Source organism: Cyrtonyx montezumae, unplaced genomic scaffold (genome assembly GCF_038088225.1).
Source record: "Cyrtonyx montezumae isolate F1298 unplaced genomic scaffold, pur_monq_1.0 scaffold_13, whole genome shotgun sequence".
NCBI classification, from domain to species: domain Eukaryota; kingdom Metazoa; phylum Chordata; class Aves; order Galliformes; family Odontophoridae; genus Cyrtonyx; species Cyrtonyx montezumae.
This window is the reverse complement of record NW_027071859.1, coordinates 18,186,847-18,212,553: the sequence shown is the minus strand read 5'-3', so window position 1 is coordinate 18,212,553 and position 25,707 is coordinate 18,186,847.

Sequence of the window (25,707 nt, the reverse complement as noted above, 5' to 3'; positions counted from 1 at the left end):
AAAAAAAAAGGCCAGTGATTAAAAACAAAAATAATATTGTTTCATTATGCATTCATAAAAAATTATTTATAAATACATCTTTAGCAAGGACTGTACTTCTTCACACTTGAGAAACCAAGGTAAAGCTAATCAGTAAAAAATAACTCATGCTTTATGGTCTAGTTGTAACAGGAAGATATAGAACAAACAGATGTGTAGATTTTCTTGAAGGTTTCTTCAGTTTGAGATTTTATGTTTTCACAGACAGACAGAAGTATCTTGCCTGATATCCAGCTGTTGCTTAAGAAAGACCTTGTCTACAGGCCTTGCACCTCTAACTCCATCTGAGAACATCCTTAATGTTCTGAGTTACTTTTAGGCAACAGAGGCATAGGCTTGGTGCATACACTGGATTGCTATAGGCGTTAGGTATTTAGGGCTGTTGACACTGGTGGAGTTTACAGGATGGTTTAGCTCACTTAGACACGCTGTAGCAGAAAGCTGATTCATTCCATGGGCATATTGATCAGGAGTTCAAATCAATTCCTAACAGTGATGTGTCCAACCTGATAGTTTAAAAAATATATTAAAAAGTTTTGTTACTTATATACGTTAACTATATTATATATTTTTTAGACAGTTCTTCACTCAGAGTGGCCAAAGCAAGGCAAAAGGTTGGACACCCTGTCTTATACCATCTGGCCTCCAAGTACTGAGCCAAAAGGTATCCCACACATCCTGGTCCTAGCGTATCTGCCAACCCTGAGTAGCTTTAGGTTGTTAGGTGATGTGAAGCATCAACTGAATCAAGCTTTAGATCTTCACTGATCAAAGTGTCTTAGTCTCAAACTGAGTCCCAAGACAATTCTAAAAGTTTTTTCATTGGATATATCAGTACTCACTGGTAAACAAGATAGAAACAAATAGGAAACTTGATAAAATGCAGTGGAAAATGCAATCTCTTTTCTAGATTCAGGTTTTTAAAGTACTGTTTTAAAAATACTTTTCAAAACTGAATATATTTTTAAATTACAGCGTGGTAATGATGACTTTTGTATCATACAAATGCACTCATTTTTTTCTTCTTCCTCACAAGAAATCATGAAAAACTCAATCAAGAATTAATAGATATGTGTTCTTTTGATTGTATAACAGGGGTACCAAACAGAAAAGTGTACCAACACCTTTGGGTACAGTTTACAGGCTTATTGTTCCTCTGTGCACTCTTATGGCTATTAGGAGCTTCACACTCATGTTCTTTTATCATTTTCAGAAACAACTGTGTTGACAGTATGAAGAACTTCCTCACTAAATCAATTTTATTTTGTTAGAAAAGTTGTTACTCTGGTTAAATTATTCCCAACAGCTTCACTTCTTATCAGCTTAAAAATCAGTGCAAAATCTAAAGCATGTATTTAATTTTGTGTAATGCCTTTTTACTTATTTAAAGCTGATTTTAACCTACCTTGGTGATTCTATATCTGATGATCAGTATCTAGCCTCAGACATACCCATGGTATTCCTGCCAGCCTGTCCCTTGAAGAGGGGCCATAGTGCTGAAGTTTCTCAAAATCCAGAGTATGTATGGGGACAGTGGCAGAGCCTCTCAAAACGCCTGTAGAAATTGTTATATCCCGTTACCTTATACTTTCCTGCCTGTTTTAGCCATTTCCATTTACCTTCTCTCACTATTCTCTATGCTTGCAGCATACATAGTTATGTTTTCTCTTTCTCTTGAGTCTTGCACTGACTTGTCAAATCATGCTGTAGACCAGGTGTCAGCTAGAATTTTGCAAGAATGATCTCCATATGAAGTACATACTTTTGTAAATGTCATCAGAAATCTCACTTCTTGACCCTGCTTGTTTTTAAACTCTCACATTTCTCTTCAGGGGTCTTGAAGTCTCTCAGTACAAATTTTTGAACACGTGTTGTTAAAAAAGGCTATAAAAATGCTATTGCCAAGATATATAAATATGTAATTATATATATGTAGCCAGATGTGTACAGAGATTTTACATGTGTCAATTCTTTTTAACTTCATGAAGTGGTGTAAAACAGAGAGAGTGGTTTGTGAAACTGGGGCTATAGAGTTCAATCTTCAGACTTAAACCACTTAAACCTAAATCCCAGGATGTTGCCATTTTTGAAATCAGCTGACTAAGCCAAGGCCTGAATGTAATGTTACATTTCTGACTAAAGATATTGAAAGAACCTATAAGTAAGAAAGACATTGTTTGGAAAAGAAAAAAAAAACTATAATAAATTATTACATATCACCTCCTTCTCCATTCCTTTGCATGGGGCCCCAATTGTGTTCTTTGCTCTTAACTTCTGCCATCATTCATCAGTTTAATGAAACACTCAATTTCTGCTTAGATTCATAGAATCATAGAATTACCAAGGTTTGAAAAGACCTCCAAGATCATCTAGTCCAACTGTCCACCTACCACCAATATTTCCCCACTAAACTGTATCCCTCAGTACGACGTTTAAATGCTTCTTGAACACCTCCAGGAGCAGTGACTTAGCCACCTCCCTGCACAGCCCTCTCCAGTGACTGACCACTCTTTTGGAGAATACATTTTTCCTAATATCCACCCTGAGCATCCACTGAACCTCCTAGACTTTATCTTCTGCGCTGTACTGTTTCCAGTATAAGTCATGGAGTCAGAGTTCCCCATGAGAACAGAAGCTGTTGATTGCACAACTTTTGCTAGCTGCTTGTAGAACACCTCATTTTGTCTCTTCATCCCAGTTAGGCAGTCTGTAACAGACCCCCTACCAGGATGTCCACCTTGTTGGCCTCTCCACTGATCCTTACCCATGTAGACTCAACCTTATGATTCTCAGCACCAAGCTCAAAAACATCAAAACAGCCTCTTAATGCAGAGAGCCACACCACTGCCCACCTTTCCCTGCCTATCATCTCTTCTGAAGAGTTTATAGCCACCTGTTGCAGTACTCCAGTCATGGGAAAAATCCCACTATGTTTCAGTATGGCCTACAGCAAAAAGAAGAAAAAAAAGAGAATGATAGAAGTTATTTATGAAAGGAAGAAGTAATAAAAAAATATGCCACTATTCCACTATTTAATTGATGGTATGCCTATTGCACTCAGTTCTACTTACAAAAATTTAAAGTAGTACTCAAAAGAACTTAGAGAAAGGTGATGTGATTCTGTGAATAGAAATTAGGGAATTGGTTGTGAGGAAAACTAGTGAAGTCAGTACTCTTTAGCTTGGAAAAGAGAACACTGAATGGGAAAATAATCGAAGTTCACTGTACTGAGAGGTATACTAAAGATAAGAAGGGAACAAATTCCAGTTTGTCTTAGAAATAAACTAAGGGAAATGCACGTATTGCAAATCAATAATTTATACACATGAAAAACAGTGCTTTTCCATATAACTTAGCTAACAGTGGAACTCACTGGCTGAGGATATTAATAGAAAACTTTCATGTAGTCTCTCTGTAAACATCCACTGTGGTCAGTACTTAACAGTTGATAGTGTGAATATTCTGACCATGTATAGTATTTTTTCTGTTATCTTATTGTTTACCTTGTTAGTCACTACTCAAAGTACAGGTGCAATCTGTAGGCTTGAAGAGAGAGTTACTTTTCATCTACTGAGGATAATGCAGCTGATGGCCTTATGGCTTCTCTCTCTGTTTTTTGTGGTAACTGGACTCCAAATTATTCTGTTGCTCATGTTTTACTTCACTGACTATTACTGACCAAGAGGAAAAAAGGACTGGCCCTGACCATGACAGCCCCCTAATCGGAAGAGAAGTCTTCAAGTCAACCTAAATGAATGTGCAGTGGGTGCATGGCAGCTTGAAACAAAGGTACATTCCTGAATGGACCAATGCTCTCTTTAGAAATCTATATGGAAACATCATGCCTCATTCCAGGGTCATGGATGGTCTGTATTACTGGCTGGGCTAACAAGTTTTTTTTCACGTCTTGGTACTTTCAGTATATCAGTGTGTTGGTGCAGTATGCTACTTCTGCACTTTCCTTCCACAACACTGGCTGTGCTGTTCTACTTCCTTACTGTCATAAGTTCATAGTTTTATTTTAATTCTTATTCTGAGCACAACAGCTGATTTGCTAATGTGTGGAAAAGCATTACCCAGAACTAATACGATTGCATTCATGGCATCCCCTGCTGTCTTCTTGTCAGCCTTTATAAACTCATACTTATTTTGGACTGACCTTTTCTCTAATTGGACAGGAGTACACAGAAAGATGTCCAGGTGCTAAAATAATACCTTACTATAGTGAGAAAAAAAGAGCAATTTTCTATAAGAAGTGTCATTTCTTGGAGAAGATGTATAATCAAAACCCTGGGCCCCTTGCAGCAACAGAGTTTCTGCTTTGTGTCCATCTAAGATTCTTCTTCCAAATACAAGAACTTCTCTGCCAAAACAGAGGGGTATTTCTTTTCTTTCTCTTTTGAAATACTGGCTACTATCATTGATTTGAAAGCAATCTACTTAAATGTACTGATAGTTGCATCCCCTTATGAGGATGGAAATTGTTGGACTAGGTCAGGGTGAGTAGGATGCCTTCACTCCTGCTGATTGTCTGAATCAAACACTGAAGAACATGCCAGAAACCCCAGCCTGCGAGTGTAATGTGCTGCTCACCCTAATCCCTATTATTTAGTGATTGGTTTAGAGCTTGAAAGGTGGGATGTCACATTCTCCCTCCTTTTTTTTTTTTTTTTTTTTTTTTAATATAACAGATTGATTTTTGCCTATGAAGTCTCAGCTCTGCCCTATGCAGCTGTGCCTGTCCCAAGCTTCATGCAGATCAAAGGAGTTCAGCAGAAGGGCACTGCCCATTGGCACAGCTCTCAGTTCAGAGTGGCAGCATCGCTTCCAGTCAGGGCTTTCAGTGGGAGCTGCACATCAGGCCGGATGCGCTTCTGCTGAAAGTGTTCTGATGTCCATTTAGCAGCTCTTCCCCTCTGCCTGGCATTGCTCTTTGTGAAGTGAGGCCTTCTTCCCCATACACCTTATGAAGCTGTAGGAGGGCCACAAAAAAGATTCAGGGGATAGAGCACCTTCTCAACGAGGACAGGTTGAGAGAGGTGGGACTGCTCAGTCTGGAGAAAAGAAAGCTCTAAGGAGACCTGGGAGCGGCCTTTCAGCATCAAAATGAGGGTTATAACAAAGAAGGGGACAGACTCTTTAGCATTGTTGTTTTATTATGATAGGACAAGGGGAAATGTTTTCAAACTAAAAGGGGAGAGATTTAGACCAGCTGTAAGGAAAAAGTTTTTTATAGTAAGAAGAGTGAGGCAATGGAACAGAGTGCCCAGAGAGGTGGTGGATGCTTTGGCCTTGGAGATATTTAAAGCCAGCCTGGAAGGGCTCTGAGCACCTGACCTAGCTGTAGGTGTCCCTGTTCATTGCAGGGGAATTGGATCAGATGACCTCTAAATGTCCCTTCCAACTCAAACAATTCCATGATTCTATGATTAATGCAAAATACAGATTCTCAGCAACTTTCTGAAAGGATCTCCTGCCACACATGGACAAAGAGCAACAGGAGACCTAGAGTGCACAGACGGAATGAACATTCAGAGAGCTCAGCATGACACCTTGAGTTATGCAGCTCCTGTCGCAGTTGCCTGCCACTTTTTCTCAGGTGTTTGTAAAGCACATTTTTGTATAGACTGAAAAATGAAATTCTAGGCTTTAATGCAGCATATATTTTTGATTGTCAGCATTAGTTGCCAAAGGAACAACCTGTGCCTTGCATAATCTACTATTACTCTGAGCAACGAAGATCAGGCAGCGGATGATTAGAATCAGAGATCAAAACCTGGTATGCATAAATAATTGAACTTAGTATTTTTTCTCAAAACAGGGATTTCTGTCACAAAGATCTTGTGTTGACATAATTCATACTCATCCTCACCATATGAAATAAATTTCAAAATTATCTAAATGCTCAAATTTTAAGAGCTTTGTTATATCTCTGCAGCATTAAGTATAGGAGAAATATAGTTGTAGTACTCTAAATTTGACTGCAAATTTGCAGGTATCACAACATGGTAAAATGGGGACCAGAGGCTTAAACTTTAAAAAATTTGTGCTCACTCCATCCATGTATGCATCATTTAAAGCAGGGGTGTTGAAGTAATGTAGTCAGAAAAGAGCAGATTAGATAGTATTAGCTAAAGACAAGAAATGGGTGATACAAAAACTGCTATATATATTGCACTGCTGCAAGTATCATGTTTCTTCTAGAAACTTATTCTGTTACTTGGCCTCACCAGAGAGTTCTCACTTGTTTCAGACAGTATCATATGTTACTGAGTCCTTTCTTCTTTTTTACTGGCACAAATGACAGTGTTCTGAGACATTGAAGTGTTAGAAGGATCTGGGGCACTGTTTTTTTTCCCTCTCTATTGAACTGGCTGCACTTGTTCGAGACTGATAATAATAAAAAATGTTAATAAAAAGAGTTTTTGCCTGGAATGACTTTTGTGCAAGTACACAGTAAGGGGCTGTTTGATAACCCTATTTCTGTGTGGAACAAAGGCAAAATAAAATCAGAACTGTATGATCAGATGCTCTAAGATTTTTATTTGTGCTGACAGAAGACATCACCTTGTTATTTTTCTACCGTTCAAAACAAATTTCTAAACAGGTAATATTGCTCAGTGTTCGATTTATCCTCAGTGCACTCTCCATTGTGTTATCAGAAGTGAAAGTCAAGGCAGAATATAGACCTGACAAATTTAAACGTTCTCTATATTTCTGTGCTTAGAAAGATGGGTAACCCTGGAAGTGAAATAAAGAAGTAATAGATTTCTTTCTGAAGGATTACCTTTTCTCCACATGCAGGGAAGGAGAATTGCCTTAAAAGCAGAAGGATAAGGAGCTCAGACCAGTTCTAGTACCCGACTTAGAAAAGCTCCCAGCAGATTGCTCTGTTGTTATGCTAAGTAGGTATATAATGTAGTGCCATCCAAAGCAATTGTCTGGTTCACTTACAATCCTAACAGCCGAACATTTCTAGCTGTAACTCAGGGCTGAGTCTCAAGGTAAGTCTTTCAGAGGCATCACGTTTGTTTAGAAAGATGATGAGGAACATTGAATTAGAACAAGAGTTTTTATTCTCGTTCCTTTTAAATTTTCTCATACCTTTCAAATTGCAGTAACAATTTATGTCTCATTTAGTGATACCCCTGTCTGATTAGACTGCAGACTCTTGACCTGACAGCTTGAGGAATGTAGTTAGAATGCTGAATACTAATGCCTATGTTAGGTGTGATCTTAGACTTCCCTAAATATTTGTCCTAAGTTTCTTATCCACTTAGAGCCAAGATGAAATAACTACCATAAGAACATTAATTTTCATACTGTTGAGGTGATTACTTTTGCTGCAGTGATTTCTTGATATAAACTTGGAAAAAAATATATAACCATTTCACTCTAGAAACACAGAGGTCTGATTTTATAAGAAAAAACAGTATTTGTTTAAAAATTAAAATAATTTAAAATAATTTAAAATATTTATAAATCACTATGCTGAGACTAGACTGACTGACATTTAGATTTCCATGTGGGCTATATTTGTAGAAATATTTACCTGTTCCAGGAATTGTAATTGCCTTCCATCAGAATCTCATTCTAAGACAGGACTGCTTTTCATCCAGCTACAAAATCTGTGTAATATGTGTACTGTTTCAGGTTTATCACCAGTTAAAATAATCTTTCCCTATAAAATTTATCAGTTCTTTAGCCTTATTCTTCCACTTCAAAAGGTCTCTGAACTAATGATGAAAATATTGGACACAGTTAATTGTGGTTTTCCATATAGACAGCGTTAAAGTAAGTTAATGAAACAAATGCAGTGAGGAAGATTCTCATGAGATATACTATGATCCATGACAATGAGAAATACAAGTGCCTCATAAGCTGTCAGGTGTAGAAACCACATGGAATGTTGAGCCACTGCCTGTCCCCTTTGAACACAAGTACTCAAGTTTGAAATCTTCAGGGTACTTACTTGTTCTGTCTTTTTTTTTAGCTTAGTTGATTGACTCTTTCTTTTTCCTTTCCTGTGCTCAAAACAAGCTCAGTGAAATAAAAGTCATTGTAATGAAGTTATGTACAGAGCACAGAGTTGACAATTCAGTGCTTTAGGCATCATGGTATTTATTTCAACACTTTATGTTCATTGTCAAAATAGTTTGGGGAAATGAAGATACACAATACAGCCTAGTTTGCGATAAATGTATCTACAACCAAGAGATGACATTGTGTTTATCCAAGCTGTCATTTATATTATGGATTGTTGTGTCTCTAAAAAAAAAGGTGAACCATTGAATAAAACACAAAATACAACAGTTCAAAACACTATTGCTAATTATTAACTTAAAACAATGCTAAAACAAACTTATGCTTCCTCTCCTTTTATATTCTTTCTTCAGATATGTCTAAAACAAAATAAAATACCTTGTAGCTTTTTTTGCAAGAGGATTTTCACAATGAATAATGAGTTTAGAAGAAGAGCAATGAATAGGAAATTCTGCTAACCTCAGCAGAAGTAAATAATGTGAATTCCACTACCATTAATATGTGGGTTCCTCTAAAAATAATGCCTCCTATTTAATTCAATGGAAACTGCAACAGATACAAAGATCACAAGACTGTTCCATACAGCAAATTCTCAGCTACAAAACTCTATTTGTCAACACAGACACCACCATTTTAGTTATACATTGTCAGCAGTAATGAACAAGAACCTTCATGTTGTACTCGTATAAATCTGCACCAGCAAAGGTGACCCACTGCTGCTGTCACCACTGCTGAAATGCACCACCCACTTCCTCACTGTTTTCACATCTGTTTGGTCTCCATAAACGTTTAGCAATTGTTGATAGGTGTCAGTGGATGCCATTTTTTTCCATGTAGAAAAATTAAATGACACAACTTTGCTTCACATGCACTTCCATGTAAGAAGGCATTTTGTCACACTGGCCTACTGCTGCAACAAAATGTGATGGAATATTGTCAGGAAGGTTCAACCTCTACTGCCATACCACCACCATCTGCCTTCAACACTGTGAGCCAACATAACAAAATATAAGTTCATAAGTTCATAAGGTTGGAAAGGACCTATAAGATCATCTAGTCCAACCATATGAGGCATTACTTTTGGAGAAGCCCTAGTAGAATTAAATTTCACCTTCTCACCTGACAGTTCACCTTTTCTGTCCATGCTGCTTAGTGGGAAGTACTTTTGCTAAACTCTTGTCCTTTCCCTCACAATTAGCAACTCATTTTTCATCACAAACTTATTCAGATAAGTTATCTCAATTGGAGATTCTTCTATTTTTTAATTGAACTAGAAAAACAGTATATGAGGCTGATTTAAATCTTTATTTCCAGTCATGACTATGCATTTGAGTCTTTCAGTATATAACTTTACTATGAGAGGATGTATTTTATATAACTGAAAATATACTGGCAGAGAATGTAGCCTGAAAGCGCTTCTTATTATATAAATAATTAGTAAGAGTCAAATTCAGCCTCTATTGTACTGACACAGCACACAGTGCTGATTTTTAAATTTCTTTTCATTAGAAAAAAACAACTCAGATTTGATCTTAGGAAACAAAAGTATATTTTTATTTTTTATTTAATTATTATTTCTTCTTCTTTCCTCTTCTATTTTTATTAAATGTGAAGAAAAGTTTTGCATTTAATTGAAAATGAACTGTGAAATGTAAACTGAAAAGGTAACTTTGATATATTCAAGACTGAAGGTATGTGAGCTCTTTTCCTTTAGCTTCGTTATAATTCTTTAGGTCTGTCAGTTTGTGACACACAATTTGCACCTGTCCAAGGCAAAATCATTTTATGTTGCAATGTTTTGTTTAATATTTATTGATTTTGGTTATTATTATTGTTGCTGTTGTTGATGTTGTTTTTCTTTCCAGTCAATGTCCCTGTGTTTAGTTGATGTGTTGTTAGGAGTGTAGGAAAAGGTGCAACACCTATCTGTATTCCGAAGTTTTGTTTGGATACAGTTCATAAATATAAGGACTGATTCCTTTGGAAGTGATGTAAATCTAGTTGGAAATTAGCTTCCTTGTAACTTCTGTCTTTGCGTATTTTCAGAGGCATTGTTAAAATAGGATATATTTTACCTGAGCCAAAGATAAGTAATGCAATATCATAAAGGAACAAACTGTTATACAAATGAAATTGTGATTGAAACTCAAGAATAGCTAATGATTCTGTATTAATAGTAACTGAAAATGTGTTAATTACGTTATAGCATGGATAAAATATCATCTCTGATGGCCAAGCAAAATAACTTCAAGGTGCTTCAGTGACAGAACAAAGAATAGTTCATTTGGAACTGCTGGATAACACTAAAACACTGATGTCTTGACTGCAAACGATACTCAGTGTAGGAAGCAGGGGGAGCTGGGAACTGTTGGGCAGGTCCTAGGATGCAGCCTGAACCTCATGTCTTTATTGTCAGTGCAGATAACCTAATTTCCAAATAAATCTGGGTTGCTGAGGAACCACTCCTGGCCAGAGTCAGACCTGTCCTGACTCCTCTCATCTCTGAGAAAGTATCTTGTTCTCCTGGTGCTGGATAGGATGTCATTGCAAAGAGTATGCAGTGAATGGAAGTGACAGATGGTATAGGCTCTGCCTGCATGGATGTGTACTCCAGAGGACATGCAAGTAACCCCTGTACTCCAGGGATAAGTTCATGCACTAGAAACAGCATTAAGGTGCAGAATACACTTTTATGAAATATTTGGGAAAAAAATAGATGTATGTAGAAAATATAGAGTATGCATCAAAGGAAATAATACAATGAACTGTGTTTTTGTGCTGCTTTTGCAGAAACTCTTTAATTCGCATTCCATTTCTATACTGTTAATGTGTTAATGTGCTTCCCAGCTAAAATGGAAATTCTCAGTACCAGAGAAAAAAATCTAAGCAACAATTATTAACTAAATGTAGAAAAAATTTTCCCCATTCAATTTTATATTGTTTCTTTAAATACACCTTACAGTCTCATAAAGCTTCATATAACCTACATTCTCTGGGTACTGACATTAGGAAAGGGACAGAAAGGCAAGCAGATTTTACAAAGATTTTCTAAAACGTGTGGGGTTTTTTTTGTTGTTTTTTTTTTGACAAGTTTCCTTTATATGAAAATTAGCATAAATATGAACACATTCCTGACAATAATTTTTCATACAGCATTTTATTTTTTATTTAACTGATTTGTGATCTGTCAACTACTTTCCAAAGCATTTTTATGTGAAGAAAAATTTGTCTTAGATTTCTGGAATGTTTTATATTGATCAGACTTCAGTCATTCATTCAAAGAATCAAAATAAAATGGACTGTGACTGTGGACGTTTGCCTGTGTTTGAAAAATATAGAAGATAATTTTCTACTGTCCTTCCAATCATGTAATTTTGATGGCTTAAACAGGATCAATACTGCTTTTTCTGCACTGGCTTGCCTTGATAAGCTGCAGTATTTTTCACTGGAGTCTTCAGGCAGAAAAAGTGAATCAAGTGACCCAACACTGCACTTAGTATTGGCCCTACTGGAGAAATTAGATGGGGAGGTTTGAGAGGCTGACGGTTGACTGCAGAAATAGGAAGATGGCATTTTATCATTTGACTATCTTAACCCAGGGCTAATAACAACCAGACCTCCCTTTCTCAACCCCTACTTCTCTGTAAACTACTACATGTGTGCTGGTTCATATGGGATCAGAAGTTAAGTGCCCACACCTTGGAATGAGGTTGCTGCATTTTCTTTTTATCATTGAAACACATTGTTGAGAAGCTCTGAAATCCAGCAGTAAAGTACAAAAGCAATGAAAGAAACAGGAAAAACTGTAAGAGTGCTTGAAGCACTGCTTTCAAAACAAGCACACAAATAAATAAACACTGGGGACTAGAACAAATGTCCTGTGGCAACGGGGAAATGATATAATGTGTTTCAGGAAGTAGAAAAATCTAAGACATTTAGAATTCAATAATGTAAATCTATTAACTGTACCTAATAATATATAATGTATATACATGCATACTTCTGCAAAGCACACTGAAATATATTATATTCCTTCTAATAATTTTGTTCATTAAGAAACAAATAAATATGAGTTAAAATCAATGTAGGTAAAATTTGACTTGAAAAATAGGCTCTACATAACATCTAACTTCAGTTTGTACTGTAATAGTTTTAAAATTTTGCTTGCTGGCCTTTTTACTATAGATGAAATATCTGATTTATTCTTTCCATGCTCTAATAGTTGAATCCAACCAGAATCTGTAATGAACAGTGAAATATTCTCTGTATGCATGTAAATGGATGAGTCTGGCAACAACCTCACTTCAGATAATGGTCAAATTAATTATTGAGAAGAACAAACTTTACACTTCCAGATTTTGCTTTCAGCAGTTTATAATTTGGCACAGCATAGTCAGCATACACTGAAAAGTTGCACTGCAGGTATCTGCCTTTGCTCTGTTTAAATTCATTCTGGAATACTTCACAGAATCACAGAATTGTAGGGGTTGGAAGTGACCTTCAGAAATCATCTAGTCCAACCCCCTGCCAAAGCAGCTCCCTGGACCAGGTTGCACAGGTAGGCGTCCAGGTGGGTCTTGAATGTCTCCAGAGAAGGAGACCACTGTTTCCCTGGGCAGCTGTGCCAGTGCTCCATCACACTCACTGTGAAGAAGTTCCCACATACATTTGTGAGGAACTTCCTATGCAACAGTTTGTGGCCATTTCCCCTTGTCCTATCACCACACACTGCAGAGAAGAGTCCAGCCTTGTCCCTTTGCCTCCCACTCCTTAGATATTTATAGATGTGGATCAGATCCCCTCTGAGTCTTCTTTTCTCAAGGCTGAACAGCCCCAGGTCTCTCAGCTTTTCCTCATAAGAGAGGTGTTCCACACCTTTTATCATTGCAGTCCTCATCTGAGCTCTTTTAAGGAGATCCCTGTCTTTTTTGTACAGAGGATCCCAGAGCTGGACACAGCCCAGAACTGGACACCTAAATTCTATTTCCATACAATTTTAGCTGTTAGTTATATTCTTTAAACACTTTCTTTATTGCTTGCTTCAGTAATATCCCAAAATTACAGAGCATGTCTTGATTTCATATTCCTCAGCCTCCCTGTTTCTTATGGCACTGCCACCCACCTTTTTCCATGCTCCATTTTTCTTTTGTCTGTTGCTACTACAAATCTGTGAAAGAACAAGAACCTCAAATGAGGCTCTGCAACTTGTTGACACCTGTGGTATGCCTGGAATTGTCTCAAATACTTGCAAGACCATTGCCAAAAAACTGAAGGCTGAAGAGCTGATTCAGAGATGGGAGCCCCATGTAAACAGGAAGACCTTGCTCTGTCCAAAACGCACATTTTTCTGCAGAAATTTTGACTGCAAATTTGTTTATGGCAAACATGTTTGTTGTGAACTTACTGACAAACTTGTGATGGCAAACTGTAAATCTGGCAGACATAAAAGGATGCATGAGAGAATCTTTGGGGGACTTCTTATCTGATAATTTGAAACACTGGCATGACTGCTTTCACAGACTAAGGACACCCACCACTGGATGGACCAATCTCTTGGTCTCTCTTTCTCACATTTCTTTTTTTTTTTTTTTTTCTCTTGTAGATTTGTTTAGCAACACAAGGCTTATTGAATTTCTGATTAAGTCATACAGCTTAGATATATATATACTTGTAAGAATGGTGGTACTTTTAAGATAATTGTAGTGCAGAGATTCTTATTAAAATTGATGATTAACTTTTGACATGAAGTATTGTTTTACCTTATTCTAACCAGAGGATTTGAGAATCTTGTCACTCTTCCATTCTGCCTGAGACAGGATGTAACAACTGCATAAGTGGAAAAGGCAAGTAGTTATTCTGTGTAGAGAAACTATCTGTGACTCTGGAATAAAGGATGACACACAGGTGTGGGATAATAGATGACACCCTAAAACTGCCCCAGAACTGTAAACATCTTATCAATGTCCAATTACTTGTTATCTAATTAATTTCAGCTTGGGAGCTGGATGAGTCCAATTCTAGCAATAACTAAGAGAACAGCTCCATGAGGTCATGGATTGTAAAAGATCAACATACAGCAGAATTTGATCCCAGAAACTGATATAAGTTTTATTGTACAAACCAGCCCTCCATTGATACATTCAGGATTTAAATGAAATATTTTTAAAATACAATGAAATTCCCAAGTAAACAAGTAGAAGAACTAAAATTGTCTTTTATTTTTCAACTACTGTGATATTTTAAGAACACACTAGGAATCTATTAATTAAATCAAATTTCAAAACTTAACCAGTAAATGTGCAGACAAAGGAAGCACACATATATATATGCATTTAAAAGCATAAACATCTAACATAATGGGAAATTTTAAAAAATTAGGATGACAATCTCAGTTTGCTAAATGACATTTCTACAAAACGATGGAGAGATAACACATTGGCAATTTCTCTTTAAAATCAATTATGTTTGCTAGACTTTCAACATTTAAATTTTTTACACAATTCAATTAGAAATGTATATAACAATTTATTTTTCAGTGATTGACGCATTCTTGATAATTCTAATTTTCAAAATTTAATACAGGTGGTGTAAATAAGTGATAGTATCTGTATTGAGGGTGGCACATTAAATTTCACACTGATACATTCACATTTAGTGTTTCAGTTGTACTTTATCTTCACAAAATGATATGTAAAATCTTCAGGTTCAGTACTCTAGCAAGATATAGTTTAATGTTCTCTGGTAGATCCTTATTTAAATTCTTAAAAAAGAAGATGAAGCCCTTGTGTGTTGGTTTTTATTTTTTATCTGAAACGATGAGTCTTCTGATTACAAGAGTTTAAGGAACAATGCAGATCAAATATATTTCACGCAAAGGTTTCTAACTAAATTGAGTGTCCTTTGAAGAAAGCAACTGAACATTGTTCATTGAAATAATCTGCTGATCTTGTTCCATTCAGTTGCTAAAATAGTATTTTGATATTTTTTTCACAATTAATACATTGCATTATGTTTTATAGGTCACAGTCTTTCGATTAATGCATTTTAATCACAAAAGAGAAGCTTACTTTCGTATTCTCATAGATGTAAACTTTTAATTATCTGAGACTAGCTGCAATTTTTCAGTGCTTTCCCTTTAGTTAATTGTGGTTTTGTGGGTTCACTTGAAATAAAATGTTTTGGAATTTCATAGGAAATGGGTAGAAGATTATGGACTTTCAATGTAGAATCCAAGGCAAAAATCTTCAAAAATCTTCACATTCACATGGTCTATGAATTTTCTTTTTATCATATTCTCAGAAGTATTTGAGAAGATTCTCTGAATATTAGGATTATCAAAAACTCTTTTACAAATTCAAAGAAAATTATTAGAACCATTTTTTATTTCAGGAGCTTATTTTCAACATCCTTGAAGTTGTAGGGTTGACTGTCTTGTTCCTTTCTCGTTCTTACATCAACAGGGAAAAGTTGCCAGCTAGTTGAATAGGGGGCTTAATAACGCTTTGACTTGAGATGATAAAGAGATGATACAGGCCTTCTCATGCTGAAATTACTCTTAAAATGTACTGTGAAAAGACCATGATTCCTTGTTAATATCTAAATTCTAAAAGTACTCTGCAAAACCTTATTACTAAAGAACTACATTTGTTTTTTGTACAAATGCACAATATATCAAAAGTGTCCATTTTCCAAATGTCTGAAAATTTACTTTACTTTCATTAGTGTTCAAATCTTTCTGTGAAAGAAGAAAAAATGTCTTTCAAAACTTTTATAAATCTAAAAAGAGCATAGCATACTTCACAGTCGCTTCTGTTTTAGATAGAAAAGACTGATTTGTAAATAGTAGATTTAATATAGGCTAAATATTATGAAATGCTTCTAAAATAAGTGAAAATAATTTACAGTGGACAAATGTGAAATTGCAGTTCTTTATATTCAGTCTTCTGATATCCATACTTGTAGAAAGCATTTAAGTAACACATTCAGAGAATATGCTTTAGAAAACCCTCTGAGCAGGAGATCAACATGTCAAATATTCTATTTGTGATTGATGCAACAGTGCACAAACTAATTCTGCATTCAAGACTGCAACAAGTGAAAATCAAAATGTTTCCTTGTGAGTCTTCATATGCTATCACAAATGGCCAGAGCACTCCTGTAGATTTTGCATCAAAATTCTCTAATATGAAAGATGAGTAGGCATGATACTGCTGGAAACACGGGTTGTATTATTACCTTCATTTCAAACTATTGAAAGGAAATATATAGGTTCATTAGGTTGGAAAGGACCTACAAGATCATCTAGTCCAACCATCATCCTATCACCATCCCTACCCACTAAGGGTAAACCAGATCCCTTAGCACCTCATCTAATCACTTCTTGAACAGCGCTAGGGATGGTGCCTCAACCACCTCCCTAGGCAGGCCATCCCAGTTCCTGACCACTCTTTCAGAGAAAAAATGTTTCCTCAGGTCTAATCTAAATCTTCCCCAGTGCAACTTGTGGCCATTCCCTCTCGTCCTGTCATTATTTATCAGGGAGAAGAGGCCCACCCCCTCCTCACCACAACCCCCCTTCAGGAAGTGGTAGAGTGCAATAAGGTCTTCTCTGAGCCTTCTCTTCTCCAGACTATATATTCAAGTTATAATTCAGTCCTTGGGTTACAAATGTTATTTCCCTCTTCTCAATTGTTCACAAGATAAAATATTTGCCACAAGAATTATAGAGTAGAAAAGAACTGAAGGGTCATACAGTAGACCTTCACCTCTGTTTTTTCCAAAATTTGAGACCAAAATGTCTCAGTTGTACTAAAAAAGCAGGCTATATTTTCAGTTCATTTATCCCAGAATAAATTATTTGGATTTGCTTGCATAAGGTGTTCTAAGTCAGTGCAAATTAGTGTGTAAATTTGAAGATTTGTATGCTAGATTACATGAAATTTCATATCATTCACTGAGCTATCCCAAATCCCAACACATTCTTCTGCTCTGACTGCACATCTGCAGTGCTACACTGGGTGGTTCCTGAGTTCCTGAGACAGAGAATTATCGTTTCAAGGGATTTAGAGAGATCACTGGGCAGTAAAATTTGATTGATATTGGGCAATGGAAATATTTTCTGCACATTTTATTATCCAAAAAAAAAAAAAAAAAAAGGAGGGGGGGAGGTGGGGGGTGGGGGTTGGGGAAGAGTAGGACTGCTCTGGATGAAGGGGAAGGTAGAAGGTGGGGCTAGGACAGGCATCTACTACTTGCTGTTGCCAGCCTGTGGGACAGGCAATGGTCTCTCCTGAAAGGCCACCCTCTGAATCTACCCAGTCTGTAAGTGACACTATTCTAGAAAATGCCTGCTTTCTTGAGACTCAAAAGTGTATAAAAATATATTGACAAAGTTGCTAGGGATTGCAAATGTGTTATTAATTTGAACTATTTTTTCTAAAAATGATTATAAATCAATAAATTCAGATTGCTTAGATTCAAGATAGTGGTAAATTCCCAGTGTGTGGAAAGTATCTGCAGTCTTTTACTCCTCTATATTCTGTCTTATTTATAAAATGCTTATATGTTTTATTTACAAACAGAAGTACAAAAGGTAAAATTCTAAGAGTTCTGCTCTCAGTTGGAGCTGATACAAATTAATTCCATGTATCAATTTTTCAGGAGAAATTTTTATTTTATGTTTCTTATCTACTAAGTTGCTGTGAGAAATTAAAGATACCATTTAAAACTATTCAGATCCACACTTGTGACATTTGGTGTCTTGGAAGAGCCTTGTTAACTAATCAGTATTCTAATAGACTCATAAAGCTTAATTATGCACAGTCTACATTTCCCTTGATTTCATTATACCTTTTATCAATGAGATGGAATGTTAGCATATTGCTACACCAAGCAGATTTAAAGTACATTATCTGTCAAAGTAAGAAAATAAAATTGCACTAAGAGTTAGGTTACATGAGATTAAAAAAGATATAACGTATTGATGCATGAATATCTTCCCAACGAATGCCACTTTAAGAGATTATGAATGAATCTGCTGGGATGGCTGGATGTGTATCAAAATGGTAAAAGAAAATGGGAACCAGTATTTCTGATATATAACAAAAAAGAACATTGTCCACAGTAAAACAAAAAAGGATTGCATCCCTTTGGTTCCATAACATAAATGTAGTAAATTCAGTAAATTGCTATTGATTTTAATTCTTCACACCTTTCAGGAAAGAACATTAATGCAGCTAAGTGGCTGTTTATATACTACTACCTCAAAAATCAAGAAAATGTGGTTTCTTGCAAGAGCTTGTGGTAGTCTGTATACTTTGCATGTTCTTCTGTGCGTGAACTGCTCAGAAAATAAGCATTCCCTTTAATCAGAGACTTTCTAATAGATTTTCAGTATGAAATACATTGTTTTTTCTTTTCAATACAAACCATCTGGAATACAACAGCAGTTTTTGCAGCTTTCCCTCCTGGTTTATTTGAGAAGGAAATATGTTCTGCCACAAGCACATAACTTACTTTAATTAAAATAAAGCCAGCTGAGACTGGTGACATCTCTTTCAGTGCTGGTAAACAGATATGACAAGCAAAGATATTTGTTTGCATTAGGGGTTACTTGTTAGTACTTCTACTGAATCTGAAACTAGAATTCAAGCTTTATTTTCACTCAGGCTAGAGGACTGTGATTAAAATAAAATAAAATAAAGGGAAAGAAAATAAAGAAAAAGAGAAGAGAAGAGAAGAGAAGAGAAGAGAAGAGAAGAGAAGAGAAGAGAAGAGAAGAGAAGAGAAGAGAAGAGAAGAGAAGAGAAGAGAAGAGAAGAGAAGAGAAGAGAAGAGAAGAGAAGAGAAGAGAAGAGAAGAGAGGAGAAGGTAATCTGAACTGTAAAAAAGTATTTCTTCAGAAAATACTTTATAACTTTTCCTTAAAATTTGGCTTCATAGGCACTGTTTTACTTGCTATATTCTTCGTTAAAGCTAAAAAATAAGTAGGCCACATCAGAAGTACACTTCCTATTTATTTCCATGGGAACGACAGCAGATACAAAGATCACAATAACACTGTTGGATAGATAAAATTCTCAGTTACAAAACACTGCTTTGCAACATAGACACCAACATTAGCTACACTATTGTTGCTACCAATGAACAAAATGGTTGCATGCCACACTTCCACTGCTGATGTTACCCACCCCTTCACTTTGCTCATATCCTCTGGTCTTCATAAATGCTCAGCAAGTGTTCGTGAATGTCAGTGGGTACAATTTTTTTCCACATGAAGGAATTCATTGACACACCTTTACTTCATCAGGTGGCATTTTGTCAGACTGTCCTTCTGTTGCCATCTGTCACACTTGGGATGGAATGTTGGTGGGAAGGTTCAGCCTCTACTGCCATACCACCACCATCTGCCTCTGCCATCATGGGCCAATATACTAAAATAGGAGGCATTACTTTTGGAACAACCTTTGTAAAAACATTTTCTTTTCTTAATTAACAGAAATTTCTGAGTCAGATTGTATGAGCAGGGCTCATGAGAAATGCATAAAGAAAGCACTTGAGAGGAACTTTTCCATAAAATATCCTTACACTGGCTTACAAAGAAACTGCATTTTCTGGAGAGCTGGAAGCATGCTTATGTGTCTATTTCAAGAGATAAGGAGATATTCCCAGAATGATGAACTAATCTAATGCATCTGGAAAGATGAATTTGCATAACAGAAAAAATAAAACAATACTCATTTTCTTTTAATGTAAAAGTAGAACAAATTTGTTGTATAATCTGTTGGCTTGTTTTACCTTATTTTTTCCCCTCTGTTCTTTTTTTTCTGCTTTCTCATCATCCTTTGGGAACAGCTGATGCAATTGTCTGAGAGTAGCATAGAATCTCTTAAGGACATAACATTAAATTCTTCATATTTTATATCACTGATATAATAAAATGCAAAATGTTAATTCTTTCCTGCATTTCTCTCTGTATTTTCCTCACCCTGATTGATAACTTTCCAAGCTCCATTGATCATGTCAAATCCATTAGGCCATATTTTGGCACGTACATTAACCAAATAAGTTTAACCTCATAAACAATTGCACCCAAAATATCTATGGAGTTCTTGATACTAATAAGAATACTAAAGAGACTACACTATTTCTTAGTTCATTACCTTAGTCTGTAACATACCAACAGAGTAGGTCTTAACAAAATTCACACAGATGGTGATTTACCATGGGGTAAAGTGGGACTGACACATATTTCTATCAGAAAATAATGTAAATGAATATAAAAGAAAGAAGAAAGAAACAAACAAGCAAATAGAAACATACAGAAATCTGGAATTAGCTTCATAATTGGAATAAAAAGTGATGAAATATATTACATTACTTTGTGATAGGTAAATATATGTATTCATGTGTGATACATACTTGTAAAACTAGATTTATATATTCTGAAACTAGAGATAGGCTCTCTCTGCTTTTATGCAATATTCATTTTAGCATCTGTCTTATATATCTCACTGCCATAATTAAAACTATAGTACTGAGGTTGTAGAACAACAAAAAAATCTTAATTGTTATACAATTGCATGAATACTGTTTCAAGTTCTTAATGTAATATTGTTTGCAGCCAGTTGTGACTAATGAAAGCTTTTTATAACCACTCCTCAGTAGATAACATTATTGGCAATACAGTGCATCATTTCTGTTAGTTCCTCAAATGTTAACAGCCAGTACTTGTTAGAGCAGCTATACAGCTGGCTTACTAAATAAACAAGAAGATGTTGCAGCTCAAGGCTCTTGATATGCAAAAGCAGATCCCTCAAATACTGTGTTAGAAAGGTAAGACAGGAACTGAGTTTGAACAGTGACTTTCAGAAGACATTCACCCTGCTTGTGTCTGAAATACAGAAGGTAAAGGTTTAAGCAGGGACTCAAGCCAAGTGCAAGACTAAGCATTTATAATTAAAAAACGGGATCATCAAGAACCTGAGCTTCTATGATCAGAACCTGAGCATCCACAAGTCTATGGTTCCTAATGAGATGCATCCCACGGTTCGAAGGGAATTGACTGATGTAGTTGCCAAGCCACTCTCAGTGGTATTTTAAAAGTCATGGTGGTCAGGTGAAGTCTCTGGTGACTGGAAAAAAGGCAACATCACACTCATTTTTAAGAAGAGTAAAAAGGACGATTCCAGCAACTACCAACGTATTAGTCTCAGCTCTGTGCCAGGGAAGATCATGGATCTTCCAAGAAGCTATGCTAAGGCACATGGAAGACAGGGAGGTGATATAAGAGAACAAGCATGGCTTCATCAAGGGCAAATCCTGCTTGACCAACCCAGTGGCTTTCTATGATGGTGTAACTGCATCAATGAACAAGGGAAGAGCCTCTGATGTCATCTCTGGGCTTCAGTAAGGCCACAACTAACTCCACAACATCCTTCTCTTCAAATTGGAAAGATGTCGTTTTGAAGGTGGACTGTTCAATGGATGAAGAACTGGCTGCAGGATCAAATCCAGAGAGTGGTAGTTAAAGGCTCAATACCTGTATGGAGAACAGTGACAAGTAGTGGCCTACAGGGGTCAGTGCTGGGAAAGATACCCTATAATATCTTAATTAATTATGTCAGTAGTGAGATCAAGCGCACCCTTAGCATGTTTGCTGATGACACCAAGCTGTGGGATGACATCCAGAGGGACCTAGACAGGCTTGAGCAGTGGGCCCAGGAGAACCTCATAAGGCTCAACAGTGCAAGTCTTGCACCTAGGTCAACTCAATATCCACTAGCAATACAAACTGGAGATTAAAGTTTGAGCACAGTCCTGCCAAAAAGGACTTGAGGGTACTGATGGATGAGAAGTTGGACATGAGCCAGCAATGTGACCTCACAGCCCAGAAAGCCAATTGTAATCTGAGCTGCATCAAAAGAAGAGTGACTAGCAAGTCAAGGGAGGTGATCCTGCCCTTCTCTGCACTGGTGAGACCTCACCTGAAGTACTGCGTCCTGATCTGGAGTTCACAGTACAGGTTAGATGTGAACCTGTTGGAGTGCATCCAGAGGAGGGCCACAAAAATGATCCAAGGGATGGAATGCCTCTCCTACAAGACGGGCTGAGAGAGCTGTGGGAATTCAGCCTGGGGAAGGGAAGACTTTGAGGTGACCTTTCAGTATCTAAAGGTGAGATAATCTTAAAGGACAAGGAGAGATGGTTTCAAACTTAAAGAGGGTAGGTCTGGGTTAGATATAAGGAAAAAGTTATTTTACATTGAGGGTGGTTAGGCAGTGGAACAGGGTGCTCAGAGATGTGGTTGGTGCCCTGTCCCTGGAGATTTTCAAGGCCAGGCTCTGAGCAACATGATCTAGCTGTGGATGTCCCAGTTCATTGCAGGGGAGTTGGACCAGATGACCCTTTCAAATGTAAGGATTCTGTGATTCTAAGAAGGGAATCTGCACCCCTCACCCCAGGATCTCACTTTGGAGCAGCATAGTAGACTGACTTTGGCTGAACCTCACTTAGAAAGGTGTTAATATACAAGAAAGTATTTGAATAAAAGTCATCCAGGAAAAGTGAAAGAAAAAAAGGTGTACAAGTGTAACTGTTGAGGCAGTAGTAATTAGCAGCTCAAAGGAACAGTAAAATAGCACAGACATGGAAAGGTCTAAAACCTTGAGAGAAAAAAAAAAGCAGAAAATCTGCAGAATGCTGCTCTGCCACACTGAGCCTCAGCCTCCTCCAACGAGCTGCAGAAGGTTACATCTCACTGACAGCTCTCTGGACAGCAAATAGTCTAACTTCTAATCAGCAGTGGTGAGAACACTAATACTTTGCCTAGTAGCTCATTAGGCATTACTGTCTACTGTGCATGATAGTGAATACATGATTGCATTGTTTTATGTAAACTATTGCAGTTTCTCTGCTCTTGAGAAGAGGCCCAAATACAAGTAATCCAAAGGGAAGAGTTGCAGTGGAATTTACAATGCAGATGCCTAAATGCTAGTTGATATGCAAAATAGTTATTTTATTCCTTCATCAGGCACCTCTATTAGTACTAATCCAATGATTATGTCAGAGTTTTACTTAACAAATTTGATTAATTCCACAAAGTGATAAATCTATGAATATATTTTGAAGACTTAATGAAAGATTCTACATATATGTTGATTAGGAAAATTTCACTGATACTGCTTCTAACATTATGAACAGAAAACTGGTAGTAGATACTGTTAAGTTTTCTATCAAACTGGCAAAGCATCATTAGACTACCATTTATGATCAGACTGATGACATCTTGTTCATAGTAAAGCACTTTCATTCGTGTAAAAGTTTTCTCATCTGATGCACATTGCTGATCAGGCTGTCAGTTCGTGACCAGTGAAATATCCCCAGCTGCCTGATGCTTGAAGAACAGACAGTAAATTAGCATTCAAATACTAAATGCTGTGTCATTCAACAGAATAAAAAACAAACAGAAAAAGAATGGTTGAAAAGTAAGCTTGTTATTACAACTATTCAAAGACAAAATCTCAAGATTCACAATAGAATGCTCCAGCAAAGTACCTCTGTTTTATTGATGATGACTCTCAGGGCAGATTTGAAAAGAGCAGGTCCATCAGTTCACCATCATATGTATGTATTTCATAAGGGCACAGTAAAATTTTTTATAGATTCCCAACACCTTCCAAGGAAGCAGGAGTAAAGTTTTCTGTGCTGAAAGTTGAGTGAGGCACAGGGATGGGATTAAAGATACTGTTGATCATATTAAAAATGTCAAATAGTTCCTTGAAAGCTTGAGAGTAGTATGTGTCCCTAAAACTCAATTTGTGTTTTTCTATTACACTGTCAAGATGGTCAAATACTGTTAGGGAGCGAGAGGAATTTCTGGCAGAAACATTTCAGCAGTTTATGCAATTTGCTGTCTCTGACGGAATAATAACTGAAATCCAGTGGGTAGCAAAATGCAGTGCTATCCACTGTCCTGGCGACCTTTGAAACCATGAAACAGATGTCACAGTGTGAGGCTAAATACTGATGACATTTCTGCCAAATTAAACAAATCTGAAGGTTAAAATCTAATCACAAATGATTTCAGCTTGTCACTGCTGTATGGTAAACATGAGTCCACAATAGCTGAAGGATGCAGATGTCATCCAACTTAAACTGAAATCTGTTCTCTCATGATATGATTATGACTGGGATGTACCATTTCTTCCAGTTGGGGAAATCTTTGCAGCACTACAAATCTCTACAGGCTTGAGGCTGAAAGTGGAAGCCAGTTTATGGCATGGTTCTTGTGATTTTCAAAGCTGAGAAGATTCAAGTGATAAGAGCAGAACAAAAGCAAGATCTGTAAATTATCTTTGTCAGTCAGGGAAAGCCTTTGGCCCTATGCTTATGCTGTGACTCCTGTCAGGATTTATTAGAGGCAGCTTCAAAAATTCTGCTCTCCAGCTTAAGTTGCAGACAGTTCACTCAATTCATAATAGTATGACAGTAACAATCCTTAACTAAGACACAGTGCCAAGGTCTGCTGTTTTCATGCATGGTAGGGCTGTGCTGTTCCACCCTTCCTGTGTAAGATTGCCATGAGAAGAATTCCTTGTTCCACTGAGGCATGATGTGATGCAGACCCACATTTTTCAGCATAGATAGTGACATGTTTGACCTGCAGGGACTGAGATGATCTTAAAACCATAGGGAGAGCTCTACCAGCACAATAATGCCCCTTGTACAGCACACAGAGATCACTGCTTTGTTTATACCACTGGTCATGTCAGTCTACTCTTCAGCACAGAAGAAACAGTTGTCCTGTTCCTGCTTCCTGAAAGTAGGAAGCTTTCTCCCTCAGCCATGTGTGCTACCAATATGTGACTGAAGACAAACGGCCAGTCTGGCAGCATCCTCTCTCACTACCTTGCTTGATGTTGAACTCATGCAGAGGACAGCAAAAGCTCTTGAAGCCGTTGCAGAGATAAATCAGCATGTCTGGAATTAAAAGGGCATCTGACTTCAAACGAATGTTAATCTGTGCTTTATGGTAGTTGTCACTGGTATTCTGTATGGTTGTAATGCTTGGACAAATTAAAACTTTTCACATCAAGCCTTCCAGCAACTTCCATATGAGTTATATTCTGCTCTTAGTAGTGTTAAAATGTATAGGACAATATGATCCCACACAGTAGTGAGGCAATTTTACTCCAGGCCTGTGCTGTGCTGGCCCGGGCATCTGATGTTTATCTCAGAAAAATGATTGCTCAGAGCTATTTTCTTATTTTAAAATGTGTGAACAGCTGAGAGATTAGCCAATGAATTGCTAACCCAACATGCTAAAAGCAAATCTTCATTTGCACGGCATTAGTTCTACAGCATGGGAAAAAATGGGCAGCTGAAAAAACAATCTGCTGTGCCTGAAATTATGAAATGATACTGTCAAAACCAACGAGTAAAACTGACTTATGTTCTGCAAATCATGGTACAGTGAGGGAAAGCAGGAGGATGCTTCTTGTACAACTAACTCTACTGGTGAAATTATCAGGCAATTGAAACTCTTCTGATGAAATTATCAGGCAAATCAGGCAAAAAATCTCATCAAACCATACATGAAAAACAAAATAATCATATGATTAACTA